Source organism: Nomascus leucogenys, unplaced genomic scaffold (genome assembly GCF_006542625.1).
Source record: "Nomascus leucogenys isolate Asia unplaced genomic scaffold, Asia_NLE_v1 000757F_102708_qpd_obj, whole genome shotgun sequence".
Taxonomy (NCBI): domain Eukaryota; kingdom Metazoa; phylum Chordata; class Mammalia; order Primates; family Hylobatidae; genus Nomascus; species Nomascus leucogenys.
This window is the reverse complement of record NW_022096928.1, coordinates 8,050-24,060: the sequence shown is the minus strand read 5'-3', so window position 1 is coordinate 24,060 and position 16,011 is coordinate 8,050. Positions and strand designations below refer to the sequence as shown.

At 57.8% G+C, this 16,011-nt stretch overlaps 1 pseudogene; it reads right to left on the bottom strand.

The window, feature by feature from the left end:
• Positions 1–6,995: 6,995 nt before the first annotated feature.
• On the bottom strand, positions 6,996–11,705 carry LOC115834100 (annotated as a pseudogene).
• Between the last annotated feature and the right edge of the window lie 4,306 nt (positions 11,706–16,011).

The following is a 16,011-nucleotide window of genomic DNA, read 5'->3' as shown; positions in this document are numbered from 1 at the left end:
CGTCTCCAAAGGCCGCCCCCACTTCGTCCGCTCCCCACCCGTCCCAACCCCAGGTTCAGAACCCGCCAGGGCAATCCAGGCCCGTTCTCCAGGTGAGAAATGCCGGCCCTGGGGGCATTTGTCCCTGTAGGGAGGGCGCCACCCGCCTGCCCTGTGCTGAAGCGCCCCGGGCCCTGACTCAGCGAATACACCGCGGTCACCGCGTGCAGCCGCCACTCCCCAGGCCGGGCCGGCTCCAGGCCGCTCCCACACAGGCTAATCATCCGCCCGGATGCACGTCTGCCTCAGCAGGCTTAAACTGGAATCGCCTCGGAGGTTCGAGATTCCTGAGGCCCAGAAAGGGCCAATGCTTGTCCCGGGCCAGGCAGCTGGGAGAGTGTGGAGCTCCATTCCTGCGCTCCATCCCGGATTCCACGAGCACCTGCTCACTCTGCCTGCTCCAGACCCGTCCCCTCCAGTGAGCTCCACTGCCTGCTCCAGACCCGTCCTCTCCAGTGAGCCCAGGGGAGGGTCCACTCACTCTCCAAGAACACATTCTTCCCACTGGCATCCAAGCCCAGCAGACCCTGCTACCTATTGGGGGCGGGGGGCGGGGGTAGCGCAGGCAGAGAGACAATCCCTGGAATTGGTCCCGCACACAGCCAGCAGTGAAGATGCCTCTCTGCCTCTCTCCCTTCTTTCTGGATGCCCCCCACAGCTTCCATGGATGCCCACAACCCCTTCCTCCCTCCACCCTTAATGTCCAAGCAGGCAAAGAAGACCGGGTGTCCCCAGTGAAGGGCTCTGCAGTGAGGGGTCTAGAATCTTGCCCTTGAAGGAGTAAATGATATCCCTCGAGTTGAGCATGATCATGATGGCAGTGATACTGGGCCAGGCACTAGTCCAGCAAAGAGAGGCCAGAAGGACACCAGAAGGAGCAGGCAGATGGCAGAGCTGGTGCCCAGAACCATGACCTGTCTTGCCCCAGGCCCCCACGGGTGACTGCTTAGAGTCGGCCAAGGATCAGTGCAGGCCAGGAGAGGGATGAGGTAATAGTCAAGGCAAAAGGGTTTTGAGAGGATGTTCCAGGGGAGCAGAGCCAGCCGCCAGCACTCCTTCGGTAGATACAAATGTCACATCCTGGTCTCTAGTCTTGGCAGATGTGTTCAAGAACTCACGTCTGGCACCTCCAACTGCTAGGCAGCTCCAATTTGAGCTGTGGAGAGCATTCTGCCTAGACCCCGTGAGCAGGGCCCCAAGGGACTGGGCTCTGTGTCAGGGATGAGTTCACACTATGGCAAAGAGCAGGTGGTGGCCTCAGGGCTGTTGAGCTGTCCCAGAATCAGGATTCTTTTTTTTTCTTTCTTTCTTTTTTTTTTTTTGAGATGGAGCCTCGCTCTGTCGCCTAGGCTGGAGTGGAGTGGCATGATCTTGGCTCACTGCAACCTCCATCCCACGGATTCAAGTGATTCTCCTGCCTCAGCCTCCCAAGTAGCTAAGATTACAGGTTCCCACCACCATGCCCAGCTAATTTTTGTGTTTTTAGTAGAGATGGGGTTTCGCCATGTTGGCCAAGCTGGTCTCCAACTCCTCACATCAAGTGATCCACCTGCTTCAGCCTCCCAAAGTGCTGGGATTACAGGCGTGAGCCACCGTGCCCAGCCCAGAATCAGGATTCTTAAAATGATTGTGCTGCATACTGAATCATGTTGCTTTTGACTCTTGTAGCTGGCCCCCTTCCTTATCTAGGGTGCCTGCTGGTACACCCTGGATGATGTCTGAGACAGACGGTGCTGCTCAGCCCCTTGAGGGAACATTACTGTGTGGGAGTTGGGTGGACTGTCAACCATGGGGCAGGAAGATCTAACTCCCCTCCCTCATGGCCCTCACATTGTGGGTCCCCTGGCAATAGATAATAACAAGTGTCACCGTGGACATTACAGTGACCCCAAGAGACAGACAAGGTGGGTATTAGTGAACACATTAGGGGAGACAGAGGGGCAGAGAGGGCACGGGCCAGTCACCAAGGCTCCTAATGACTAACTTCTTCAAACTTCTCAGCAACATCTTCTTCCCTGTCCCTTGCTCTCCACCTCATCCATCAAGGAGCTGATGCTAATGGGGTTCCCTTGTTCAGAGCCAGACTGCTGTGGTTACTATGGTAGTTAACAAACAGCCACTCCAGGCTCTTAACAAAGTAATCCTGGACGGACAGAAAAGGGCTTCTGTGGCCTGAGGACCAACATGTTACCTCTTGGCTGGCTTGGCAGCCATGGCAAGGACATGAACAGCATCCTCTGAGGAAGGGAGACTGCTGGGCACACCCTGGGGAGGGGCGGGAGCCTGGAGGAAGTGCAGATGTCGGGATTTGGCTGCTGGCCACACCTGCTGGGCCCTCAGGTTGTGAGCAACAAAGTGTTGCTTTACCTTCTCATTGCAGTAGCCAATCCAGAGCTGTGACAGCAGTTGTTGGGGAAGAATGTGAATCCAAACACATTGAGCAAGTCGGCTAGAATGGGAAAAACCCAGGGGGCCCTGGGAGAGGGTCTCCCTGGCAAGGCTTCTGCCAAATAGAATAATTCGGCATCTGTATAAACCAGAATAATTCTACCACCTGGATGACCTACAGTAAGGCTGAGGGACATCACACTGGGCAATGCACAGAGCAAATGCAACCCTCCATACACCACCCGGAATGGTCCCCATTTCCCATTCTGCTCTCTCTGTGAGCCTAGAACAGATGCAAAGGCCCAGTGCAGGATGAGGCGCAGCCCCAGGACACCAAGGCCTACTTTTGAGTCTGTATTTTCTGGTCCCGTGTCTCTTAGAAGTAGCCCCTTCTGCTGGAACTTCTGAGCAGCTTTTTAATGCCTCATCCCCAGACAGGAAGCGATAGTCAAAGATTGTTAAGCTTTTTGAGGCTGGGTGTGGTGGCTCATGCCTATAATCCCAGCACTTTGGGAGGCCGAGGCGGAAGGATCACTTGAGGCTAAGAGTTCGAGACCAGCCTGGCCAACATGGTGAAACCCCATCTCTACCAAAAATACAAAAATTAGCCAGGCATGGTGGCACAGGCCTGTAATCCCAGCTACTCAGGAGGCTGAGGCACAAGAATCACTTGAACCCAGGACGTAGAGGTTGCAGTGAGCCAAGATTGTGCCACTGCACTCCGGCCTGGGCGACAGAGCAAGACTGTCCCACAAAGACAAAAACAGAAACAAAACCAGTGTGATGGAAAGAAAGAACTAGTCTAAGAAAGAGAAAGAGCTTTTAGAATTTAAACTGTTTAGCCAGGTGCGGTGGCTCGCACTTACAATCCCAGAGCTTCTGAAGGCTGAGACCAGCCTGGGCAACAAGTGAGACCCCAACTCTTAAGAAAAATGTTTTAAATAATTTAAGATGTTTACCAAAAATTCAATAGGATTGGAGGATAAAGTTGAAAAAATCTCCCAGGAAGTTAGCGGGGGATGGGGGAAGGAGAATTGGAGTAAAAGAAAAGGAAGGAAGGCAGGAGACAAAAAGAGTTAGTTGATTAACTTCGTATTAGTGGAAGTTCTAGGAAGAGAAAACAATAGGGGGGAAATTATGCGCAGAGAGTTCCTCGTTCAGCTGGCTTCTCCGGGTGCTGAATGATGGGGTAACCTGGGTCCCTGAGCCAGGGTCTCCCTGTGCCTCCTTACCCTCCTTACCCTGCAGTGCGGAGGTCCTCCCCGCACCCTGCCTCCTTCCTCCCTCCTTCGTCCTGCCCAAGACAAGCATGAGGCATGAGATCATGGCATACCTAAGGCAGCCGGGAAACACCATTGTCCAATGCCACGCCTTGTCTTGCAGTGATTCTCCAACCAGACAGATCATTAGAGTCCCCAAGAAGATTCGCAGCCCTGCTCCAACTCCCGCATCAGCACCTCTCAGGACAAGCCTGCTGGTGGGGCTGTTTTACAAGCTCCCAAGCCAACTCAGGCTGGGAAGTCAGGAGGCAGCTTAGGGGGCTGAGGAGGGGGACAGAGAGGCTGAGGGGAGAGAGGGGGCTGCTGCAGGGCCCCCAGCCCCAGGTGGAAAAGCCGGAGTCACAGGCTTCCGGGCAGGAGGAAGGAAAAGTAGAGCCCCACTGAGCCAGGACAGAGCAGCCTGGAATCAGGGCAAGCAGGGGCGAAACCTTGGGCAGGACATTCAGCCTCCCTGAGCCTCAGTTTCCTTCTCTGGGAAATGGGAATAACAGCCCTGCCTCACAGGCATATTAGGGGATTAGAGGCCAAATAAAGCACCTGGCAAAGGCTGGTGGCTAGCGTTATGTTTATGAGCAGGTGTTTACAAAGCACCTACTATGTGCCTGGCACTGTGCTGGGCACTCAGACTCAAAGAAGAAGACAGAGAAGCCCTGGAGACATAGTCTTCTGGGGAGAAGGTGGTAAAGACAATCCCAATACACTAAAGTCGGGCCACGATGGGGTACTGGGGCCCTGCAGAGAAACAGAGGGAGCAGGGTCCCTGGGGGAAGACGAATGTCCAGGCCCAGCCTCTGTCCCCGTGATGGCTCCCGGGATCTGGGGAAATCTGTGAGTGCCAGGCCACCTTCGGGGTCCTCTCCCCTCCTGCATGTTTGATGCCCCCTTCTGAAGATGGGGCTGTCACAGCCCTTCGCAATCCAACCACAGATCTGCAGCTTCTGCCTTGATGACAGGGTGAAACATTCTGTGCAGTGGGCAGGGAGTGTGTGGATGAACTGTGACTCCCTCCTTGAGTCCCATAGCTGGGTCCCCAATCCAGCCCAGGCACATGTCCCCAGCATTCTGGGCCCACTTGGGGTCCTTGGACAAAGTCACTCAAGTCTCCCCACCAGCCCCTGGCAACCACTACCTCGACTGGCTCAGCTCTCTGGGCACACGGGGGGCTCCCCCATTCTGGCCTCTTGAGCCTCCCACCCACTCACTTTGTGGAGAAGGGCTTCTTCCCCAGCAGAGGGGCACAGTCTGGGGCTGTCTCTGGTTCTTCCCACACTCTGCCCCCTCCTCACTCGCGCCATCAGTAATTGTGGACCGCAGGCTCTACAGGAGGGAGAGAGAGCCCTGCCAGGAGCCTGAGGTAGGGGAGGAGGGGGAGCTTGGCTCCTCTTCCCAGCACGGAAGCGGGGCCCACTCCCCTCCCTTGCCTGTCTCCACTATTGACCCCCAGGCTCCGGGACAAGGGCTGAGTCACTGCTCCTTGGAGCCTCAGTGTCCCCATCCACACAATAAGGCGCCTTCCCCCAGACCCTCCCTGCTTCCGGGGACTATTCAGATAAATGAAGTCACCCTCCAGAATGAGCCGTCTGCAGCCCAGGGCTGGTTCTTCTGGTTGTGGTGGGGGCCTGGTGCAAACAGTGCCTTCCTCCTGCCCTCCATGGTGCCACATTTGCTGCCAGACAGCAGGGAGACGTCAGCCTCTGACGGAGCAGAGCCTGCCCTTGCTTTGAGTCGTGCAGATGCCGCTGCAGGTGCAAGTCCCCGACTCCAGGCAGCTATCTCCCCTGCAGAGGTAAACACTCTCCGGGAGGTCGGGATGTCATAGCTCCCAGGTCCAGGGAGGGCCTGTGACCAGCCCAAAGTCACCCATACCCCAGTGGTCAGTACCCACCCCCATCCCTGGCCTCTGCCAGTCCCAAACCCCCACCAACCCAGGCTCAGAGGGCTCTGGTCACTCCCATTCTCCTTGGGCCTGGGCCCCACCCCCAGCCTCCAGGCACCAGGAGAGAGAGGGTGTTTGGGGGCCCTGGTCTAATTCTGCAGCAGCAGAAACACCACAGGTCCAGCAGTGATGAGGTGGAGGCACCCTCCTTCCACTAACCCCCTGCTTGAAGAAAACCAGGAAAGCAGGCCAACCTGCCTGGCAGTTTCCGGATTTACTAGAAGGAAGATTTCCAGGTGTAGGCTCACCTCCCACAGACTGCTCCCCACAGCCACGTTTGCTGCCACCAGCAAGAGCTGGGGCTGGTGCTCAGAGGGTGCCGGGAGTGGCTGGAGCAGGGCTGTTCCTTCTCATTTTCCTAGGAGGCAGTTTCTACCCTCCCTCACACCACCCCTGTCCCTAGTGGGGAACCGAAGAGGATCCAGACCGCCAGGGAGAGTGGCACTGCTCCCTGGGCACAGCACCCCATCTGCAGTGTCCCCCACTCTGCCCCGTCCCCATCCTGAGCAACAGCTGACCATGTGAGGAAACATCCCTGAGAGAGGCCCCACCCTTTCTCCCATACCTGCCTGGGGTCCGTAGCCTTCCCTGAAAACACCAGCCTCCTGCTCACATTCCCAGGGTGGAGGCGATGGGAGCCCCTCTTGGAGATTTCCTGAGACTCACACAGGAGTCTGGGCCCCAACCACCCAGCCTGTGCCTCCCCCACCCACCCTCCCTTTGTGCTTATCCAGCCCTTGCCCACCTCCTGCCCCATCTAGGGGGAGGGCACAGCCCACAGGACCGGGAGAAGCAACTGATTGAGTCATCTCTGAGGATTCCGGCTCCCACACCTGAGATCTTCCCACCCATTTATGGATGAGAAAGCAAGGCTCAGTGAGGGGAAGTGACTGGCTAACTTCCCGAGGTCACAGAGCTACTCACAGGCCAAGCAGTGGCGACCTAGGACCACACCTGATACACCGACTCCACCCCGGGTCTAGCGCAGCCTGGACCACCCCCTGAAAATCTCCAGCCTTTGGGAGATGCGAGCACTTACTCTCCTCAGACTTACTCTTTATACTGGTCTAAGCTGACCCCTGACCTGCCAGTCAACAACAGTGGGTATCCAAGCACCATCTCCCCTCACCCTCACTCCTTCCCATTTTACCCTTTTGTCCCTAGTGCCCACTTGAGGGGCCAAAACAAGGACACATTTCATAGCTGAGTCAACGAGCTTTATTGTCATCAGGCAGGGAAGCATGAGGAAGGGACTGAAGCAGGGGGCTGAGGCTGGAGAGGCCGGAGACTGCGGGGCAGATGGGGCGGCTGCCTCCCTGCCTCCTGGGGTGCTGGCGGGGGAAGCTGAGTCCTCAGCGGGTGGTCTGGTGGACCTGCTTGCGGGGAGGAGATGACCTTGCCATCCTGGACCTCTTCCACAATGGTACGCACCTGACGGGTGGTCACCGCTGCAGGAGAAGCAGGCACTTTAAAGTGGGTAGGGGCCAGGAGACCCTCGCTTGCCCTCTAGCCCTCGTGGACAGGAGCCGGCTTTCTCCCTCATCCTCCCCCAGGTGCTGTGAGTGCCTCCACTGTCACCTCGACATCACACTGCACACACATCCCTCCTGTCCCTGCCACCGCCTCCCTTCCAACCCATCCCTCTGCCGGTGGCCCTGTGTGAGTCTTGCCTCCCTGGATGGGTTATTTGATTCTGACCCAGTGTGTCCTGCCAGGGAGGAGCCATGTAGACTCCATGAAATCCGTCTCCATTTCTCTGCAGTCTCCAGGACATAGATTTGCTCCCATCTCCCCCATCAGACTGGGATCGCCCAGACAAAACCAGGCCCCTATCTCCTCCATTAGACTAGGAACCCTGGGGCTAGGATCATATCTTTTCAGACTGGAATTTGGAGGACAAGGACCATGTCCCTATCTCCCATCAGGCTAGAGTCCCCAGAGGCAGGACTGTTTTTGCTCATCTGAAAGCTGTCAAGAGCAAAGATCATGAGACCATATTCCCGTCTTCCCATCAGATGACAATCTCCAGAGCTGGGACCTGTCTCCTCCATCAGACTAGGATCTCCAAGGTAAGGACCAGTTCCCTGGCCCACCCCCATCAGACCAGACAGTGTCTCTCTCATTTGATCTTTTCCTGAGTATCAATCCTCAGTGCTAATGGGTCACTTCTCCCACCCCTGCTAAGGGACAGCCATCAACTCCTGGGGCTCCTGGGATCCCTGCCCCAGCAATGTGCAGGTGGGCTGCCTGTCCCATGCACCCAATCCCCAGGGCCTCAGCCACGAAGATGCGTACATTCTTTCTTGTACTGAGTCAAGCTGAAAGAAAAAAATAAAAACAGAGAGGAAATTAGATGTGAGTCTGAGAGCCCCACCCCTGCCAAGAGGCCCCCAGCCCTGACCCCAGGCGCCCCCCCTCACTGGGCATCCTCGCCCTCCAGCAGGCGGCGGTAGGTGGCGATCTCCTGCTACAGCGGCGTCTTCACGTCCAGCAGGATCTTGTACTCCTGGTTCTGCTGCTCCATCTCGCAGCGAAGCTGTGCCACCTGCTCCTCCATGCTGCCTATCAGCCCCTGGATCCGGGACAGCTGCACACGGTAGCGGTTCTCTGTCTCCGCCACGTTGCCCTCCAGGTAAGCTTTCTGCAGGAGGGCAGGAAGACCAGGGGTCAGTGAGGGTGGTCAGTGTCCTCTTTGGGGCCCACCCCCATGCACAGGACTGTTCCTACCATGCTGAGCTGGGACTGCAGCTCGATCTCCAAAGCCTGCGTGGTGCCCTGGAGCTCCGAAATCTCGCTCTTGCTGCTCTGCACCAGCTCACTGTTGGTAGCCACCTCGCGGTTCAGCTCCTCTGTCTGCAGACAGGACACAGGACAGGGTGGTGTGAGCCTGCATCCTTCTCCCAAGTCAGGCCTCCTCCCAAATCTAACTGTGGAGAGAGTGGTGCCTTCTCACAAGCTTCCCATGTCGAAAGCCCGGAAACATGCCATTTGAAATGTTAACTTTTTATGGTTAATCCCTGCGTGTGGGAGGCACAGACCGGAAACTTGAGAACCAGCCAGAACACGTAGCCTGGCTCTTGGTGCTAGTCCTGACTTCTTGAGAGAGAGGTGGTGACTCCCAAGGTCTTTACCCTCTGCCTTTATTCTGTGGGGCTCCCTACCTCCCCACCCACCCCCCAGATCCCAGCTTGAGCTCAGCTCCAGGTCTGTTGATGCAGCGGGTGACCCTGTGGTCCATGCAGCTTGCTGAGGAGGGGACACCTCCAAGACATCTGGCCGTGGGTTTACTGTCAGTGCTAAGGCCCCTGAGCCCCAGCCCCTAAGAGAGACCTCTGGCCTGCAGCAGCCCCCACCTTGCTGAAGAACCAATCCTTGGCATCTTTGCGGTTCTTCTCTGCCATCTTCTCATACTGGTCACGCATCTCGTTCAGGATGTGGCTCAGGTCCACGCCTGGGGCAGCGTCCATCTCCACATGATCTCACCACCCACCTGGCCTCACTGGGTGTTCATCTCCTATGGAAAAGGGGATGTGGATGTGCGCATCTGGACCCATCCTGACCTCTCACTCCCAAGCCTTCCCCCACAAGGGGATCCCACTCCCCACAAGGACCCCTCCTTTGTTCTCCTTCTGCTCTGTCTGACCCTCTAAATGATTTTTATTCATCTGCTCGGTATTGCCTCCACCATCAGACTCTATCTCCCCATTAGACCAAGGGATCTCCAAAATAAAATCTAATTATTAGGCCTATGCCCCAAAAATTTCCCCTCTAATTTCCAAGCTTCTGCGTAGATGTTCAGCTTTGAGAGTTTGAAATGGGACAAGATGGAGACTTCCTTACTTATCCCCCGCCCTTGTGAGGGAGGCCAGGGCAGGTAGAGGGAGCCTCTGCAGGCCCCTGGGAGGTTCCTTGGGTGCAGAGAAGCAGTGTAGTACAAAGAGGAGTCTGCCCTGCACGCCGGACCCCAAGGATCAGGGCTCTGCAGACAGGGAAGCCCTCTAAGGTGACTAATCCCAGTGCCCTGCTCTGCTGTCTCCCACGGCCTCAGCCATGGCCCAGCCCCAGGGCTCTGCCACCCACTCCTCAGCATCTTTGACCTTCTGCCCCAGCCACCTCACCTCCTCGTGGTTCTCCTTCAGGTAGGCCAGCTCCTCCCTGAGGTTCTCAATCTGCATCTCCAGGTCGGCTCTGGCCAGGGTCAGCTCATCCAGCACCCTGCGCAGGCCATTGATTCGGCCTCCACACTCAGGCGCAGGGCCTGCTCTGTCTCAAACCTGCCGTGGGAATCAGAGACTTCAGCCCAGGCTGCTTGGACCTGCAGGTCCAGGTCCTGGCTGCTCACCTGCCTTCATTTTGCCAGGACTCTAAGGGGTTGGAAGGGCTGATGAGAGGGTGAGTGGAAACGAATTCCAGCCCCGGGGCCCCGGGACCATCACAGGGCCAGATCCCACGCCCACCAGCTTCCTCACTTCTCTCTGCCTCCCGCCTCCCCTCCCTCTCTTCTATTCCCTAATAGGTTGCCAAGCCCAGCAACCTTCAGAACTGGCTGCCTTCACTGCATCCTGGACTAAGGAGTGGGCTTCTAGGACTGCCCCACCCTGAGCTCCTGGGCCTTGCCACAAGCAACCAAGGAGTCCTGGGGTCAGGAGGGGTACCCTGAGATCCTCCCCCAGCTGGCCCAGGCTGCCCAAGCCCACAGCTAGGACTCACTTGGTGCGAAGTCATCAACAGCCAGATGGGCATTGTCAATCTGTAGCAGGATGTTGGCATTGTCCACGGTGGCTGTGAGGATCTGAGACGATGGGAGGGTAGTCAGGTCATTGGATGGGGGTGGCTGAGCCCACACCAGGGTTCTGAGCAGATCTTCCTGCCTGGGGGCCTCTCTTCCCGCCCAGCCCCTCCCTTGCCCTGTGCTGTATTATTGGCAGAGAAGGGGCAAGCAGGAGTCTGAAGGGCTGAAACGTGCCTCTTCTTCCCCCGATACTCAGTACCCCACCAGACCCCACGCCAGGCTCAGCCTTAAAGGAGAAGAGACAGCTGGCTGGGAGTATGAGGCCACCAGAAAAGAATGGGAAAATGTCCCCAGGGCAGACGCTATCCCAGAATTCTAGAACAAGGGAGGGGATGTGGGCAACCCCCTGGTTTTACAGTCAGCTAGAGGGTGCCCCTGACAGGCTCCCCCAAAAGAGGCTAAAGGAGCCCTCACCAAAGAGTGGTTCCAAATCAGAAGTCAGGACCCCTCCTAATCCCTAACCCTGGGCTCCAGCCAGCAACCCCGCCCCCTGGGGTTTGCTGAGCCCGTCTTAAGGAACAGCAGGAGGAAAGGAGAAGCCAGAAAAATCCCCAAATAAGGCACATCAGAGGCCTTCCCCACCCTGAGGTCCCACCCCCTCCTTTCTGCCTCCCCCCACAGCAGGTGCTATCAGGAGCTCACTCAGACACCCCCACTCCACATCTCCCAAAACCCCCTCCTGCTGACCCCTGCTCCAAAGGAGCAAGACACCACACATCCAGCGGCTCACGGGCCCAGCCCTCCATCTGCATCCTCCTGCCTCATCCTACAACCTCTCCAGGTGGAGGAGCTCCAGGAGGGAGAAACTGAGGCTCCAAGGGACTCCACGAGGCCTGTTTGTTCCTGACTCAGCCTGCTGCCCCCAGAAAAGGGGGACGTGGGCCACACAGGGGCCCCAAGGTAGGTTCCCAGAAGCTAAGCCACAATCAAACCACCCTTGGCTCCCTGAGACCCTATGGCTGGACTCCAGGCCTTTGGCCAGGGCAGGAGTTGGGCGGAAGAAGTCGTGCCCCCCAGAGACCCCTCCCACCAGCAGGCCCTACCTTGTTCTGCAGCTCCTCGATTGTCCTGTAGTACTGGCTGTAGTCATGGGCGGGCCCCACGGCCTGCCTCTGGTACCAGTCATGGATCTTCACCTCCAGCTCAGTGTTGGCCTCCTCCAGAGCGCGCACCTTGTCCAGGTAGGAGGCCAGGCGGTCATTGAGGTTCCGCATGGTGGCCTTCTCACCTCCGGCCGGCAGCCCATCAACGCCCCCAAAGCTGCTGCCATAGCCACCGCCAGAGCCAAAGCTGTAGCAGCTGGAGTAGCTGCTACCCCCGGGGGCGCTCCCCAGGCCACCAGCACATCCCAGCCTGCAGGAGCTGGCACCCAGGCCGCCAGACAGCCAGCAAGAGGTGTGGGACAAGCCGCCTCCCAGGCCGGGGGAGCCCTTGATGGAGCTGGAGGAGGTGAACTGGTGGATGGTGGTGGTCACGGTGGCGGCGGCAGGAGGCAGGCACACAGGAGAAGGGCTGGAGAGGAGGGGGGCCCCAAGTTGTGTAGGGCTGCCGGGGTTCACCCGCTTCCTTTATAGGCCACCAAGTGGGCGTAGCGATTACAACAGGCTTGTTCCTCTGTTTCCATTCCCCTGGGCTTTCATCACCACTGGCCACCTGCCAGCTCCCAGGTGGCTGGGGGCCCCCTCCCCGCCCATCATCAGGAATTTGCCTCATTTCTCCAAATCCTCGTGCTGGGTGCCGTGCGTGTGCGTGTGTGTGCCTCTGGTCTCAGGCCCGTCACCTGTGATTCAGGAGGGCCCTCCAGCTATGCTTTTCCATGACATAATATGGAGAAGAGGAGAAGGCAGGATGTCACCGTCCCCAGGCCCTCCCAGGCAGCCACCACCCCAGCCCGGCCCGCCTCAACCCTGTCTGGTGGGGAAATGGGTTGCAGTGTCAGGTGACCCCCCCCTCCCCGAAGTTGCTGTCTTTCACCCCACACTGCTCCACCCACGGTGCTGGCCCGGGGATGAGTGCTGAAGAGAAAGAGTGGACTGAGAGCCGATCCTGCCTTGGAAACTGAGCCCAAACCCACCAGGCCCGCCTCACAGCACAGAAACGCCATCAAGCCTCGGAGACCAACCCACATCACAGATAAAGAAATTGGGGCTCCAGAGGCGTGCAGTGCCCACACTGGCCCCTTCTGCAGAGCCTGACACCCGGGAATGCACTCTAGGGGCTACAGTTCCATCCAGTCAGCTTCTGATCCTGCCCCATCCCTAGAAGCCCTTGCTAACACAGTCTCCTCATGTAACCTTTTCCCAGGTTTACACTCCAGGCTGGAGTGGGCAAACAGGGGCTCAGCTATAGGATGGGGAAATGGTGGGCTGTGCTAAGAGAGGATCTAAACCAACCGAGAGGGGGATGCCCCCTTCCACTCCTCTCACCCTTCTGTACCCCAAGAGACCTCAGGCTCAGGTGAGGGGCATTTATCTCAGGTCTCAGCCCATAAGAAACCTAAAAGACATTGCCCAAAAAGAGGCTCTTACAGAGACCCCAGCCAGCCCCCTCCCCACTCCAGGCTCCCCAAGATGTGGCTCCTCCAGTGGGCCATGTGCCCCACCCCACGGCCCCACCCTGCCCTGCCCACCACCCCAAGCCCAGCCCTGGGTCCTAGGGTCCCACCAGGCCCGCTGGGTGGAAGGTGGTCATGTTTCAGACTGCTGATGGCTTCCACTTCCCAGACAGGCCCAGAAAGCCCCACCAGCAGCCGAGAGAGATTCCTCAATAGCTCAGCGGCTGCCAAGCCACCAAAGCAAACAAGAGGCGCCCCACGTGTACACACACAGTGGCCATCCCGCCCACACACACCCCGAGCTGGGCAAAGCCGGTCTGGTTTCCTGGGCTGGCTGCGTCGCTGCCACCCCCTCTCACTCATCAATGCCCTGGACCACTCCTTCAGAAGCCCCTCCCCACCAATCCCCTCTCCTTCTGCTCTTGAACCCGCCCTGGGCTGAGGCTTGGTCCTTGGAAAATCTGTGTGGCCCTCCCAGGGACCAGCCACAGGTGACAGGGACTCAGGGGCTGATTCTTAGAAACTTTTCTCAATACAAGGGGCTGTCCCATCCCTCCACCCTTAATCCTTCCGCCTCCTCCCCTCTCGTCTTTCCAGGAGCCCCAGGCCTGGATGGAGTGGGCAGAACAGATTGTCAGGTGACAAGCCGATACCCAAACACTCAATAAACTCTCCACCTCCCCCAGTCCCTCAGCCCACACTGCCCCAAACCAATGAACAGACCAGATCACATGAGGCATTGAACTTGGAGCAAAGCTTTAATAGCAAGCACTGGACAAACCCAGGAGGCCTCCTCAGTGAGGGGCTGAGGAAAGTAGATATAGAATGACAACAGGTCATGGACCAGGGCCCAGACGGACACTGGGGGCGTGGCAGTAGCATGTTGGGAGCTGGAGCCGATGGCTGTGCCGTGGCCCTCGAGGTGGGGCTGTCACAGGCAGAAAGGGGCCTCAGTGGGTGGAGAGGTGGACCTGCTCACAGAAGGAGACCACCTCTCCAACCTGGACTTCCTCCATGATGGCACACCTGGCGGCTGGTCACTGTGGCTGCAGGCGATGGAAGAGGGAGGCACAGGGAACATCAGGAAGGAACTCTTCCCCCCACCTGCCCCGAGTCTGTGGCCCCCCAGTCTCCCACACAGAAGGGTCCTCAACCTCTCCCCTGCCTTGGGGTCCACACAGCAGGATAGGGCAGCTTCTTACCTTCCCAGGTGGGCTGCAAGGCCAGGGACAAGGAGTACTGAGTGGCCAGCCTGCAGGGAGAGGAGCACCCATCAGCCCAGGGATGCCAGCCAGCCCAGGCCCCTGCAAGCACTGCTGGGCAGAAGCAGGCCCTGGCAGAGGAGGTTCCCCCAAATTGGTGAAAAATCACAGTTTGGGAATGCACAGAAATTAGCACAGGCCCAAGAATGAAAGGGCAGGGGTTCAGCACAGCAGGAAGAAGAAAAAGAAACAGCACAGCAGTAGGCCCGGCGGCCCTCTGTGGCTACTCACCAGGAATTTACAAGGAGAAGCTGAGCAAGTGGTTTTTCCATATCCCAGAGGGCCCAACAAATAGACCCAATTAAAGCAGGAGAGACTGTCGTTAGACTATAGATGGACTTCACCATTTTCGGGGAGCAAAAAGCTGCAACGTGTGACTAAGCATGGAGACTCCGGGACACTCTCAGCTGAAGGCCTGATCACCCTTCCCAATTGCAAACTCGACCACCACCCACCTTGCTCTTCACCCTGTGGCTGATGGTATCACCACTCACACAGTCATCGGAACCAGAAACCCAGGGCCATCAATGCCCACTCCTTCATGTGTTCACCTGACACTTACTGAGTCCTGACTGTGAGCCACGCTTACCCTGAGGTCCAGGCATCCAGTCCTGCTGTTTTGAGCTATAACCTCTCTTCTGGTGCACTACCTTCCTTCCCCCGCCCCACCCTCCACCCTCCACCCCACAGGACTTCTCTGGCCACACTCCCTGCTCCAGCCCCCTGACGCATCTCTCTGGCCCCACCCTGACCCCTCTGATCCATTTCTCCCTCTGCAGCCAGAGGGAATGTTCTAAAATATCTTGATGTTCATTCCCCTCTCCTGCTCCAAATCCCTCCATGGCTCTCCATTGCCTATGTGATCTAGTCCAGACGCTTTAACTTGGCATTCAAGGCTCCTCAGTCAGACTCCAGCCTGCATCGTCAGTTTCACCTCCTGCAAACCCCCACAGCTTCCGACATTCACACCTCCTGAACTTCGCTGGTACTCAGACACCAACTTCTCCCTGGGTGAAGCGGGCCCCCAGCCCGCCCCAGCAGGTACCCGGGTGCACACTCACTGGTCGTCCTCAACCTCTAGTAAGCAGTGGTAGGTGGCGATCTCCTGCTCCAGCCACGTCTTCCCGTCCAGAAGGACCTGGTGCTTGTGGTCCTGGTGCTTCGCGTCGCAGCAGAGCTCGCACAGCTGCTGCTCCATGCTTCTGATGAGCCCCTGCAGCTGGGCCAGCTGAGTCCCATAACACACCTCCGTCTCTACCAGGCTGCCCTCCAGCGATGCTTTCTGTGGGCCAAGAGATAGGTGGTGCGATAAGATGGACCTGGGACCCTTCCCCATGGCAGAGCACTAGAGAGGAGCCCCTCCTGTATGGGGCTGTGGGTGCTGCCAGCACAGTGGGGTGGTAGTGCACCCAGCCACTGAGTGTGAAGGGACAGGCTGGGTGGGGACTCTGGTTCTCCAAGCAGGGGTCTAAAAGGCTGGCTCACCCTGGGGTGACAGGTACAGGGTGGGGAGGGGACAGAGGCCCTACCTTGCTGAGCTGGGACAGCTCAGGTTCTGCACAGAGATGTAGAGCTCCATATTTCTATCCTGCCACTCTGCAGGGCCTCTGTGTTGGTGGCTACCTCGCAGTTTAGCCCCTCTCTCTGGAAGGCAGAGTGGGTCACAAGGGTTTAAGGAGACTTTCAGAAGTGGGGCACAGGAAAGGGGCTTCTCCTGAACCCTCACCTCCCAGAACCATCCCCTAAACCCTCCCTGGCCT